Source organism: Diabrotica virgifera, chromosome 4 (assembly GCF_917563875.1).
Source record: "Diabrotica virgifera virgifera chromosome 4, PGI_DIABVI_V3a".
Taxonomy (NCBI): Eukaryota; Metazoa; Arthropoda; class Insecta; order Coleoptera; family Chrysomelidae; genus Diabrotica; species Diabrotica virgifera.
This window is the reverse complement of record NC_065446.1, coordinates 133337752-133352438: the sequence shown is the minus strand read 5'-3', so window position 1 is coordinate 133352438 and position 14687 is coordinate 133337752.

Sequence of the window (14687 nt, the reverse complement as noted above, 5' to 3'; positions counted from 1 at the left end):
TCTATATATTCTTTTCTGTATGATTCGCAAGAAAAGCTTCAGAATATTATTTAGTATACTTATAAGGCGGAAGTCCTGGCATAATTTGGCGTTCTTCTTTTTGGGCGGTAGTATGAAGACAGATTCAAGCCATCTTTTGGGTATCGCTTCTGTAGCGATAAGATAGCTCTAAGGAGGTCTAAGTTTTCCTCGTTGATTAACTTCAATTGCTCAGCGGGTATTTCATCTTTTCCTTCAGATTTTTTGTTTTTTTTGTTGACGTAGAGCATATTCCAGTTCGGTATTGGAGGACCTTCGTCGTTTTCTTTATTTAATATAGAATGTTCTCTGATAGTATAATAGACCAGCATTCCTATGTCTGATTGACTTAAAGAAAGCATTTGACAGAGTAAAACTAAAAGATGTAATCCATCTTCTGTATAATAGACAAGTCCCTCTAGATATCATAAAAACTATTAGAAACATCTACCAAAACAAAAAAATGGAAGTCAGAATAGATGGACAACTTAGAGAACCTATAGATATAGGCAGCGGAACACGACAGGGAGACTCACTGACTCCTATGCTTTTCAATTTAATTATGGATGAAATCATTAATAACGTCAACAAATGAAGAGGATATTGCATGGGAAACAAAGAAGTAAAAATGCTCTGCTACGCAGACGACGCAATATTGATAGCTCAAGATGAATATAGTCTGCAAAGATTAGTCCATTAGATTTAACATAAGAGCAAAAGAATTCAATATGACAATTCCATCTCAGAAAACCAAAACAATAGTAATCAGTAAAGAACCAATCAGATGCAAAATAGAAATTGATGGTATCAGTATTGAACAAGTAATGGAAGTAAAATACCTTGGAATTACATTGTCAAGTTACGGAGAGCTAGACAAAGAAGTGAGAAATCAAGTACAAAAACAAATAGATTGGCAGGATGCCTTAATAACACTATATGGCGAAACCGACATATTAACACTGAGATGAACTCAAGAATTTTTAAAGCCAGTGTAAGACCAATAATGACATAATATGCATCAGAAACAAGACCCGATAAAGCCACAACACAAAAACTACTGGAAACAGCAGAGATGAGAGTACTGAGAAGAATTACAGGAAATACACTGAGAGATCGAAAGAGGAGCGAAGATATTAGAAGACAATGTAACGTACAGTGTATAAACGAATGGACATGGACAATAAATAGAAAAAAAATGGAACAACCACATAACCAGAATGGGGGAGACACGTGTGGTCAAAATAGCACGAGATAAATCAACAATCGGTAGAAGAAATATCGGCCAACCGCGCAAAAGATGTAGTGACAACCTTCCATAGAGGTATCAATCCGCCAATGAACAAGCCAAATTGCTTATAAAGAGGAAGAAGAAGAAGAAGAAGAAGGTTCTCTGATGTGATGGAAGAGTTCCTTTATATGCTTCTTTTCATGAGCATTTTTCAGTGCGTCACAAATGATAAAAAGAAAGGTAAGTCCGTGATAATATACATTTTAGTGACATGACATTTTAGTTAAATCTGACAGTTGTCAAATTTTATTTGCAACTTGGCATAAAAACAAATCAATTTTGTTTATTGCATTTATAAAATGGTATTTTCTTTGATTTGTATAGTCTTTTAAATTATTCAGATTATATTCGTAGATATATTATATAATTCGCAAATTATTTTATTTTCGATTATAGCGACATCTATTGACAACTAGAATAAATGTTATACATGTCACCGACGAAATGTAATCACCGACGTGCGTTTTTTCTGTCACATACAATTTAATGCGTTAGAAAGAAATCGAAAAACTGTGACGCACTGAAAATCCTCATGAGAAAAAGTTTATTATAGTCTTCCCACACGTTTATTTGTTCTTCAGGGCTTGAAATCAGTTTGCCTTCTGCGTTGATTAGATTATTTGGTCTTTGTGAGCATGTCGTGCCTGTGAATTCCTTGAGCTTCTCATAAAGATGGAAGTCATCATGTTTTTTGTATAAGTCTTCTATCTCTTTATATTGTTCTCTTATCCATTCTTGTTGCAGGTTTTATTTTTTGTTTAATGGTTCAATTTATGACTTTGTACATTGCTTTGTGATGTTTGCATTTTTCTGGAGAGATCAATGTTATATTTATTTTGGTTCTGTTCAGATTTTTTTAGATTTACCATTAATTCTGGAACAACTACTAGGTTGTAATCAAAAGCTTCGTCAGCACTTGAATACGTCTTTACGAATATGACACAATGTCTGTCTCTTCTTCCTTTTATAATAATATAATATAATCTTTCAGGTTTCATACCGTTTTATCCTTTTTGTGCTGAAGCAATTTCCAGGGATATGTTCGTCTTGGTGTAAATTTGTATACCTAACGAGCTTACCTTACCACTTTTTTTTTTCTTTAACAAATTCGACCAAATTAATTTGTCTTCTTCTATTTCATTTATCACACCACGTCCTTCAGCAAAACCTACGTTCGTCCTTATGCCTACCTTGGCATTAAAAGCGCTCATTATATGTAATAAGTATTTGATGTTTCTTAAACTTTTTTAATACTTTTTCAATGTAACATTAAAATTGATTGATTGCTGCATGATAAACATACTACATTGATAATCAGAAGTCTGCCGGGGACTGAGGGCGTTGTTTTGTATTTCAATTGCCATGTTGATTATACTAGGTAAGAGTAATGGAGTCGATTTCCGTTGCTTTTTCCATCAGTCGAAAAGCGATTAAAGCTTCTAGTACCTAATAATAGATCGATCCAGGATTATCTTCCTTGCGCTCTGTCTTGGTACTGATTTTGCTGGTGGACGAGGTTAGAGTAGGATATGGGAAAGGAAACGTTGGTAATTATGTGAAATAATGGGTCTAGGATATAAGTTTCCCCAGGTACTAGGAAGCGGACGTTTTACACATATACTAAATATTAGTATTGATGTAATTGAAGCGTTTATTTTATAAAGGGATATGCGTTATAAAGGGTATAATACTTTTAAGAAAACTCAAACAAACTAATTAGTTTTAAAACTTGAAGAGCTATCAAATTGTGTTCTACTATGAAATGTAGAAATAAACTAGTAAAGTGACATGTGATACAACAAATTTTGCTTTGAAAATTATTAAGGCTAAAAGGACGGTTTTAAAGGCTGGGACCTGTTTCCTTTGTAGAATAAATTAATAAAAGACGAGATAATGCTGCTGCTCTACAGCTAATAACGATAAATTTATGTAAGTATAACAATAAGTTTATTTTTACAAACAGGGCCTAAAGTACAAAAATTAGAACTTAAATGAACTAATCAATACAATCTTCTTTATTGGTCGTCGGTCAGTCATTAAATTAGTCAAAAAATTCTTTATCATCTTTAGGAATGTAAGTTAAGACATTTTTTGAGAAATGAAATTTGAATACGGCCCGTTTGCGCTCGACCGTTTTGCGCCCTTACCTGAAATCGACCGGTTTGCGCTTTGCAATTTTCATAATAGAAATATCTAACTACTATAGTTTCCTTAATCGGCTGATTTGCGCTCTCTTGCAATATAATTTTAATTTCATTCTACAATAATAGTCTGGTGAACCTACCTGACTCAAAACCAGTGGGGAAGGAGGAAGACCCAACCCTTCGGTCCTAACTTAACTTTCGCGTATTTCCGTCTTTAGACATTAATTTTCGTAATATTATCAAGAACCACATACTTCAGTGAGATATTAAATTAAATTTAAATGTTAAAATAAAAGCTTATCGCAATTTTTACTATATCTACAGGCTACAAGCAAGTAATCAAAACAAAATTTTCCATGTTTCTATATGTGTTTCTATAATGAGAATTATAAAAAAATAGGCATTGAAATCTAAAAGCCGTGATTTTTTTAGCATTATAAAGTGAGCACAAAGACATACATAAGATTTTTTTGTGTTTCCACCTTCCAATTGCTGTGCACATCATCTAGACTATATCCATTTTTTTATAGTTTTATGATTTTTTAAAACTAACTTTACTAGCCTAATCGTTACCTGATCGTTATGGAAGAATAAAATTAAACGTCGATTACAAGAGAGCGCAAAACAGTCGATATAAGAAAATAATTAGCTATACATCTCCATTAAGAAAGTGTTAGAGCGAAAACCGGCCGATATCAGGTAAGGGCGCAAAACGGTCGAGGCATACTGGCCGACACCATGAAATTTGGATGAAATAACTCCATATATGAACTTGGTATAACTTCAAGGGGCCTCACTTAAATAATATATTACTTATAAGAGAAATACAAATATCAGAATACATTATGCTTTCTGTTTTTGTATTTGTATTTTTCAGTGTTTCACTCGCCCCTTTTCCGTTTTCCTTCTCTTCTCAATTTAATACTTTCACTAGGTACTTGCATCGGAGATATCGGATATGATGCTAATGAATATTGTTGAAAATAAAAAAAATAGTAATGTTATAAAAATTATAATGTTATAAAAATTATCAAAACTACTAATACACACATATGTTACTTACATCTAACCGAAGTAATAAAATAATCAATTCTGCAAATAAAATGACAAAAACGGTGGTGACGCCACAAGAGTTATTGTGTAAAGCTAACCAATCCTGAATAGTTCCCTTTATCCGCTCAACTAAAAATTTTATCGTGCGATATTTTGCGTATGGTGAGAGATACAAATTTCCCTTATAGAGTCATAGTGCAGTCACTGAAGGTTTTCACCTCCGATTTCGTTGAACCTCCATCGATTTGCATAAAAATTGGTGAGTGGTTAGAGGATATCTCAAGGAACAAAGGCGACATAGTACCAACTTACGCTTTTACCCTGGTGGTGGATGCCACCCCTTCTCGTGGGTGAAAATTATCTTATTAAAAAAATACCATAAGTCGATAGAGGGATAAGTTTTAAGTAAAATTTGTTATATAAAAGTTATTAAGTTAAATCAATACTTTTGAGTTATTAAAGATAAAAAAAATTTCCTAAAAAATGCATGTTTTAAAGCGGTTTTTCACATATAACTCAAAAATTATAAGCTTTTATACAAAAATTATTATTGCCAAAATTATTGAAGATCATAAAAATTTGAATACACTCCTCACTTAAAAAACTAAATAAACTAATGTTAGTTCAAAGTGAGTTATGGGTAATTGAATGTATTTTTTTTTTCGGCGAGTACTCCAATCTAAGTATTCTAGCTTAAATAACGGGAAAACGATGCAATATATAAAATATACCTTCTAAGCAGTTGTCAAAGCACTTCGAAATACCTACAAAATGAGCTCCAGAAGAAGTTAGTAGCATCAAAATTAAGCAAGGTATGTTGAAAATAAAAGAACCCTTTCGATTTTTCTAGGAAAAAGCGAAAAATAAAACATATCCCATTTCCACAAAAATTAAAATTTACAGTAGTCTTGACAAGAATTTCTTTGTATTAGCATAAGTACTTATTTTAATAATTTTGACCGCTTTAGAATGCATATTTTTGAAAAAAGATGCACTTTAAAAAATTCACAAATATTAAAGTATCTTAATTTTCATATTCTTTTGATAATAACTCTAAAAAATACTCAATAGGTATACGTAAAAAATGATATATAACCAAATTTTAGTTTTACCGTTTTTACTATTTCCGTATGGTAAAATATAACCGAGATAGAAACGTTTACAGCTTAAATTTTGCTGCGAGAACCATGTAACTGGGGTCATTTTACCATTTATTTTGAAAAAAGTAGGGGGTTTAAAGATTAATTTCAACGCGGTTTAATCGCTCTTTGAGTTAGCTTTCAAATGGATTTTAGGTGAACCTCATATCATAAAAATTAATGGAGTTATTAAAAAAAAACAATAACATTTTTTGGTAAAATTTTTAAAGGATGAAGTTTGAAAAAATTTTGGAGCTTACATTTGAATGCTATCGATTTGTTCGGGTGCTTATTTGATAGATATTTCTAAGTACTTTGACAAAAATGTTTAATAAGTTTATGTTATAGAATACATCATTTTCCCGTTATTTAAGCTTGAATACTTAGATTTAGGTACTCTCCAAAAAATATATATGTTCAGTTACTTATAACTCACTTGAAGTTAACATTAAAAGATTTTTGTAGTAAGAAATTAATTTCTTTTTTTATTGGCTTCAATTTTGGTAATAAAAACTTTTTTGTTAAAACTTATAGTTTTTGAGTTATTTGTGAAAAATCGGTTAAAAACATGCATTTTTCTCATGAAAAATTAAAATTTTTGATCTCTAATAGCTCAAAAAGTTTTGATTTATTTAAATAACTTTATACAGGGTGTTTCATTGGGAAACGGAAATACTTTAACGGTGAATAGAGGTCATCGAGCCGGTTCTATATATACTACATTTTTTACCCTGTCGACTTTTATAACCGAGTTACAGGGTGTTTTATCGATTTTGCCCATTTCTTTCCTAAGCCATAACTTTGGAACCACCCTGTATATTTTTTTTATATTTGGTACACATATGTCTCATTCAAAACCCAAACGACCGACATACTAACCATACGAAAAATCCAGGTCCGGATTAACAAAAAATTATAAAGTAATTTTGACCTTAAAACAACACCCTGTATATTCAAATTTTGAAAATCTCTTTGCATATTTGAAAAGAGCACAAAAAAGTAAGTTTAATGGTTTGCTTCAACTTTCGGCCAGACAATTTTATGACTTTAATTTTGACATTATATTGAATTTTTTAAGAAATCTTGACATTAAAAAGCAGGTTTTATTAACTTTTAATTACAAATCATTAAAGTTAATTAATAAATACTCATTTTAAAAGTAATCAATAATTGTTTATCACATTGGAACGACCCAATTACTAATGACAAGAAAAATCCAGGTCCGGATTAACAAAAAAATATGAAGTAATTGTGACCTTGAACCAACACCCTGTATATTGAAATTTTTAAAATTTGTCAGCGCATTTGAAAAGAGCATTAAAAACTGTAATTAAAGGTTCATTTTAATTTTTTCGCCGTTGATTTAATTACATCAATTTTGAAAGTGTATTTAAATTTTAAAGAACTCTGAGATTAAAAACCAGAGTATGTATTATTAACTTTGAATAATTTGATGTTAATGAATCAATACTTATTTTAAAAATACTTAATACTTATTTACTACGCTGCTGGCTTCATGGATTCTCTGGATTTGTAGCTGTATGCGCATCATTAAAAATTAGAATTACAAGAATTGGGATATTTTAATGATTTAGTAAAGAATTAAAAAAACAGATATATTTAATAAAAAAAAAATTCGTTTAAATAATTCAAGAATTTAACATAAATTAAAAATATTTGAACTATAACAGTTGCTCAAAATGTCCGCCATTTTGTTCGATGCATTTCCGTGCTCGTTTTAAAAGATTTCGAATCGATTTTCTAATTACATTGGGATTGTTCTTTATTTTTCTGGCAGCTTCTTGTGACCTTGAAAGTTTGTTATGCTCTTTTAAAATACGCAAGCAAATTTTCAAAATTTGAATATACAGGGTGTTGTTTCAAGGTCACAATTACTTCATATTTTTTTGAGAGTTCAGGGTTCTTCAAAAATTCAATATAATTTCAAAATTAAAGTCAGAAAATTGTCTGGCCGAAAAATTGAAGCGAACCATTAAACTTACTTTTTTGTGCTCTTTTCAAATATGCCAACATATTTTCAAAATTTGAATATACAGGGTGTTGTTTTAAGGTCATAATTACTTTATAATTTTTTGTTAATCCGGACCTGGATTTTTCTTATGGTTAGTATGTCGCTCGTTTGGGTTCTGAATGAGACATATGTGTACCAAATATCAAAAAAATATACAGGATGGTTCTAAAGTTATGGCATAGGAAAAAAATGGGCAAAATGGATAGAACACCCTATAACTCGGTTATAAAAGTCGCTAGGGTAAAAAATGTAGTATATCTAGAACCGGCTCGATGACCTCTATTCACCATTAAAGTATTTACGTTTCCCAATGAAAGACCCTGTATAATAAATTTTGTTTAGAATTCGTCCCTCTATCGAATTATGAGGTTGATCTTAATATAAAAATTTTCACCAACGAGAAGGGGCGGCATCCACCCCAGGATAAAAGCGTAAGTTGGCATTACGTCACCTTTGTTCCCTGAGATATCTCCTAACCACTCACCAATTTTCATGCAAATCGATGGAGGTTCAACGAAATCGGAGGTAATAGTTCATATCGATCTTCAGTAACTGTAGTATCATTGATCCACCGACTTTGGTTTGAAAAAATGTGTATCTTATTTTTAGTTCGTACTGATGTGGACTTATTCCCTTTCTACAATAAGCGATTCAATTGGACATAAATATTTCTCTATATTATTTCTCTATGCTGCATGTTATACAGGGTAGCGAGAAAGTATGGAAACACGGTAATTTCTCGGAAACTGCTTGAACGATTGTTATAAATTTTGGTGGGTAAGGGTATTCTAATACGGTCGATTTTATAGTGGTAATTACACTGTTGTCAAATCTTCGGTTTTTCTGGAAATCTAATGCACTTCCTTATTTTAAATAGAACACCCTGTATATTTTTTACATTTTGAAGTTCTTAAGAAATACTGATTGTTTTTCATGTTACGTTCCCTATACCTAAATGCCATAATTTCGGAGTTATTGCTACATTTATTAAAAAAAATTTTTTTAACAAATTATACAAATTTATTTTTTTTGGACCGGGTAGATATTATTTTAGATTCTTTGGGCCATTGGAAACAAAAAAGGTCTTTTGTAATTTTCCTGAAAAGTTAATCGTTTCCGAGTTATAAACAATTTAAAACTGAAAAAATCGAAAAATGACGATATTCTGGGTTCAAAAACATAAGTAAAAAATATTATTTTTGAAACTATGAAGTGCCTTAATTCAACTTCAAACCTTATTTAATCAGAGCCGATAAGTGATTTGGCCTTATTTCGTTCTAAAACATTATTTTTATTTGTTAATGCAGCCCGATAGCCCGTCCTCTCATATGAGCTTTATTAACAATTAAAAAAACAATGTTTTTGAATAAAATATGCCAAGAATTCTTATAGCGATCTGATAGAAAAAAGTTTGATATTGAATTTAGGTACTTCGTAATTTTAAAAATGATTTTTTTACTTGTGTTTTTGAACCTTGAAATTCGTCATTTTTCGATTTTTTTTTTCAGTTTTAAATTGTTTATAACTCGGAAACGATTAACTTCTGAGGAAAATTACAAAAGACCTTTTTTGTTCCCAATGATCCATAGAACCTAAAATAATGTCTACCTGGGCCGAAAAAATTGAATTTTATAAATTTTTACTTTTTTTAATAAATGTAGCAATAACTCCGAAATTATGGCATTTAGGTGTAGGGAACATAACATGAAAAATAATCAGTATTTCTTAAGGACTTCAAAACTCAAAAAATATACAGAATATTCCATTTAAAATAAGAAAGTTCATTAGATTTCCAAAAAAAACGGAAGATTTGACAACAATGTAATTACCACTATAATATCGGCCACATTAGAACACCCCTACTCACCAAAATTTATAAAAATCGTTCAACCGGTTTCCGAGAAATCACCGTGTTTCCCTACTTTCTCGCTACTCTGTATACCATTGTAGGTATATTTTTGTATTAAAGGTACACAATACTAAATTTAACCAGACTGAAAAATGCAAGCGCGATAATGATAAAAAGAGACAAACTCATATTGATGACTATCCTAGCAGGAACTTAAGTAGACCTCTTATCGTAATCTTCATAAAAGCTTTCAGGGTGACGATGTATTTAGTTATATGGCTAGTAACGCCAAGAAAGCAGTATATTGTATGCAATATAAAGTGAGTCTATGAAAAATGGTACGATACAACTTTTAATGATGTCATAACTGATAAGATAATACTGTTCTTAAGTCTCATAATCTCTTTGTTAAAAGTACGCTCTTTAAAACAGAAGTTTTATTTTTAATGCTGCGTAGCTCAGAGCAGAAGAGACACGTGAGATGATAGCGGAGCTGTCAACGATATTAAACTTTCTAAGTAGCTTTCAAGCAGATAATTAATTAGTTGATGCGAGTTAATTCCGGAAGTTATTAACTAAACTTCAATTAATAGTAGAAAGTTTGTGTCTACGGTAAAAATTCAACTGAGAAAAATAGTAGCGAACATAAAGAAAAAAAGAATAATAGTTATTTATGATACAAGTGTTAAAAGTACACGTTTTAGGCACGCATGTGAAAGTTTGCAGAATGAGCGATATTGAGTTCTGCAATTCACATGAGTGCCTTAAGAATGTACTTTTTAACACGTATATCATACAATATTTTTTCTACAAACGTAATTACAGGACAATATCTACAAAAACTTTTACTTGAACTGACATTCCAATTTTATATTTTTTTGACATTACATCAAAATTGCATATACGGTCAATACGAACTGCAGTGCCTTAAATTTTTTTTAAAGCACTAGTGCCTTAAAGTAGCATTTTTAACGCTCGTATGGAGTGCTAAAAATTGCATTTTTAACACGGTTGTAGAAAAATATGTTCTTAATAAGAAAATAACAGAGAAAAATCTAGAACTGGGAGGAGAAATTATTTATCGTTTTGTAGATCCGATGGTCTTCCTCTCCGTCTTTAGATAGTCATTATTAGAAATATTAGATAATAAAAGGTACAAAATAATACTAAACAAACTATTTATTTTATAACCGAACCGTATTATAATAACATACAAACAAAGAAATTAAGATGTGTCTTCTACAACGTATACTTCGAGACTACTGTAAAAATATCAAAAACCAAACTACTAAAATCGCTCTCACATCCATATGTCTTGTAACACGATACTTTCATGTAATCAATCCTATGTAAGAGTTTTCGACCTAAAAGGTTCGGGGAATTAGCCAGCCCACTTAGACTACATATGTCCATTTTAACACTAATAGGAATACCATAATTTATAGTTGAATATATTCTAACATCCCCTCGCAACTAAAATTATTTTTGAATTAGTCAAACAGACCCCCTTTACTACTTAAGTATTCTAACTTAACCCTATTCAGCGGCTTAGTCAACATATCAACTATCATATCCTTGGTAGGACAATACTTAAAGTTAACAACCCCTTTTTCATGCAATTGTTTTACGAAATGGTACTTTGTATCGATATGTTTTGTCCGATTACTGAATTTGTGATTTCCTAAAAGTTTTAGACAGCTTTGATTGTCTTCGTATATAACTATTTCCGGCTCTAAACCCACAAATTCCTTTATAACCTGTTTTAACCAAATTGCTTCCTGACAGCCTTCAGCCAATGCTATGTACTCTGCTTCAGTTGATGATAGAGACACGCAATTCTGTTTTCTACATCCCCAATTTATAGGCGAACCCCGTAATAAAAATATATACCCGCTATTGGATTTTCTGTTCCCCTTGTCTTCTGCCCAGTCAGCGTCTGCATAGCCGTATAATACATTATCTGTTCCTTCTTGTCCTAAAATAAGCTTTTTATATTTAGTTTTCTTTAAATATCTTAACACCCTCTTTGCTTCGTTCCAATCTACTTCTTTTGGATTTTTATTCTGTTGACTTAGTATGGTGACGCTTGCCAATATATCCGGTCTAGTATTTACCGCAATATATAATAAACCACCAATCAATTGTTGATATATTTCACTGTTTTTCACCGGCTTTTCTCTGCTAGGCTTATAGTATCCAACATTCAGCGGTATATTCAACTCTTTTCCATCTTTCATCATAAACTTGTTCAGCAATTTGTCAATATAACTGGCCTGATTTAAACTACATATCCCTTTATCGCACATTTCAATCTTCATACCTAAATAATCTTGTAATAATCCCAAACTCCTTATATAAAAATTACATTTTAGTTTCTCTTCAAATATATCAATTATTACCTGTGAATCATTTGCTGCTATTAAAATGTCATCCACGTATATAAGTACGTAAACCCTTTCATGATTTATTACCTTGATATATAAATATATATCAATATTCCTTTTACAAAAAATTTTCCGTAATGACGTGATTTTCTCTTACATAGCTTGCTTCCATTTTTCACTATCACTTCTTTCAAGCGCTTCTTTAAAGTTTCTTGGTTCTTCTTCTTGGGATTTTGTCAACTTTGCTATGTAGCGCTCAGGTGGGATACCTTTATTTATTCTGCTAGATCTACGATCACCTGAATTCTCTATATCGAGATCTGTATCTAATTGATAGTTAGAATCACCGTCATCGTCATGGGATTGTTCCCAACTTAAGCTCTCATACGTGTTAGATGTATCCGTAGAATTTTCTATTTCCTCCATGTTTTCAAAATTTGCAACCTCTCTGTCTTCTACGTCGTTTGGCTCTATTTTCTCCCGTTCCATCATGGACCCAATGGATATTTCCTCACTTTTTGCCTCCTTTTTCTCGACGCATATATTTCTCTTGGAAAACACCACACTACGGCTAATTGTAATACGTTCTGTATCTACATTTAACAATCTATATGCTTTTGATTCATCGGAATAACCTACAAATATCAGTGACTCACCTTTTGGATCAAATTTATCCTTCATTTTTTCTTTGGGAATGTGGCTATAAACCGTAGACCCAAATATTTGCAAATTCGACACATTCGGTGTTACTTTATGCCACAATTCATAGGGCGTTTTTTCTTTCGACTTAGTAGGTAATCGATTTTGCAAATAATTGACTGTCACTATCGCTTCCCCCCAAAATTTCTTTGCTAAACCCGCATCGATTAACATGCACCTAGCCATTTCAACTAGAGATGGATTCTTTCTCTCTGCAACCCCGTTTTGTTCTGGAGGGTCCCCCGCTGTATATTGAGTTTTTATACCTTTACCCTTTAAAAATTCCCTTAAATTATTATTTACGTACTCGCCACCCCTATCCGACCTAATTAATTTTGAAACCCTACCTAACTGATTACTTGCAAATTCTATAAACTCTTTTATACATTTTACCGCTTCATTTTTATGATTTAATAAATATATAGTTGTATATCTAGAAAAATCATCAATTAAAGTCAAAATATAACGTTTACGCCCTGGAGTAACAGTCTTCATGGGCCCGCAAATATCCGAATGTAATAAGTCAAGAATATTAAATGTATTGCTATGAGAAAATTTTGGAAAACTCTTACGTAAAATTTTACCTTTCATACAGCATTCACAAGTTTCCCTAATCCTACAGTCTGTCATATCAATCCCGACTGCCATTTTCTTTTCCATTAAGTGTTTGACTGCATCCATGTCCCTGTGTCCAAACCGTCTATGCCATATATGTTGACAGTTGCTGGAGTGCTCCAAAGCACTCAATCCATGGTCCACAGTTGAAAGTTTGTATAAGTCCGGTGAAGGCACCGCACTCGCGACGACTTTTCCGTGTAAAACGATTTTACACTCGTTTTTATCGAATTGCACATTATATCCCGCACTTGTTAGCTTTTTCACCGAAAGCAGATTTGAGTCTAATCCCGGCACATACAACACTTTGTCGATTTTTAAATTTTCCACTCCCGATCCAGTCACGCACTCAGTAAGTCCTGTCCCTATACCCTGAACCTCGGAATATTGCCCTTTCTCCGCCAAACTTACAACGCCCTTTCTACTACCGTCAAATTGGGTATAGAATCCTTTGTAATTAACCATGTGGCTCGAAGCTCCTGAGTCCACATACCACGAAGCAGAATCCCTTTTTCCGTCCCTTGAGCTATAATTGACCATAAAACATGCATTATCAGTACCTTCAGTGACTTTATTGGCCTTTTCCTTTTTAAACGCTTTGTACTTAAAGCAATCTCGTTTAAAATGGCCCTTTCGGTTACAAAAATAACACTGCCTTGCTTCTGCCCTTGCAGTACCATTATTTTTGTTACACTCGTATAGTGACTTCATCACCGACTCCTCCTGATTTCTTCCCAAAGCTCCCTGACGTCTCCTGTACTCATCTATTAATTTATTCGTAACAAATTCTAGAGTAAATTCACTCGATGGCCTACTTTCCAGCGCTGTAATCAAAAAACTGTATGAGTCTGGAAGACTTCCCAGCAAAATTCCTGCTGACAACCTGTCCTTAATTTCTTCCCCTAAGGCGGCCAGTTTATTCAACGATTCTAGGAATAAACTAATGTGTGCTTCCATATCACCATTCTCCTCTAGCCATAGCCTACAGATTTGCTTTAACAAAAACACCATACTAGACAAACTTGATTTCTGATGATACTCCCTTAGCGCTACCCATGCATCGCGCGCGAATTCCCTGTTCCGGATATATGCACTAATTGATTAACGTCAACAAGTAAGGTTATAGTTGACAAAGCCTTATCATTTTGTTTTTTCCAAGAACTGCTTCGATCTGCTTCTAATGGTAACTCACTCGAAAGTATTTCCCATAGATCAGCATTGATGAGTAACATTTTCACTAAATAACTCCAGGATTGATAGTTCTTGCCGTTCAACTTTTCGACGTTATATTTCGCACTCTCCGCCATTATGTATTCGGTTAACACGAAAAATTTCGCGAATGTACACTTTTAATTATTATCTTAATACAGGTGAGATAACAACGTAACTGGGCCCATAACCTATTAGAAATATTAGATAATAAAAGGTACAAAATAATACTAAACAAACTATTTATTTTATAACCA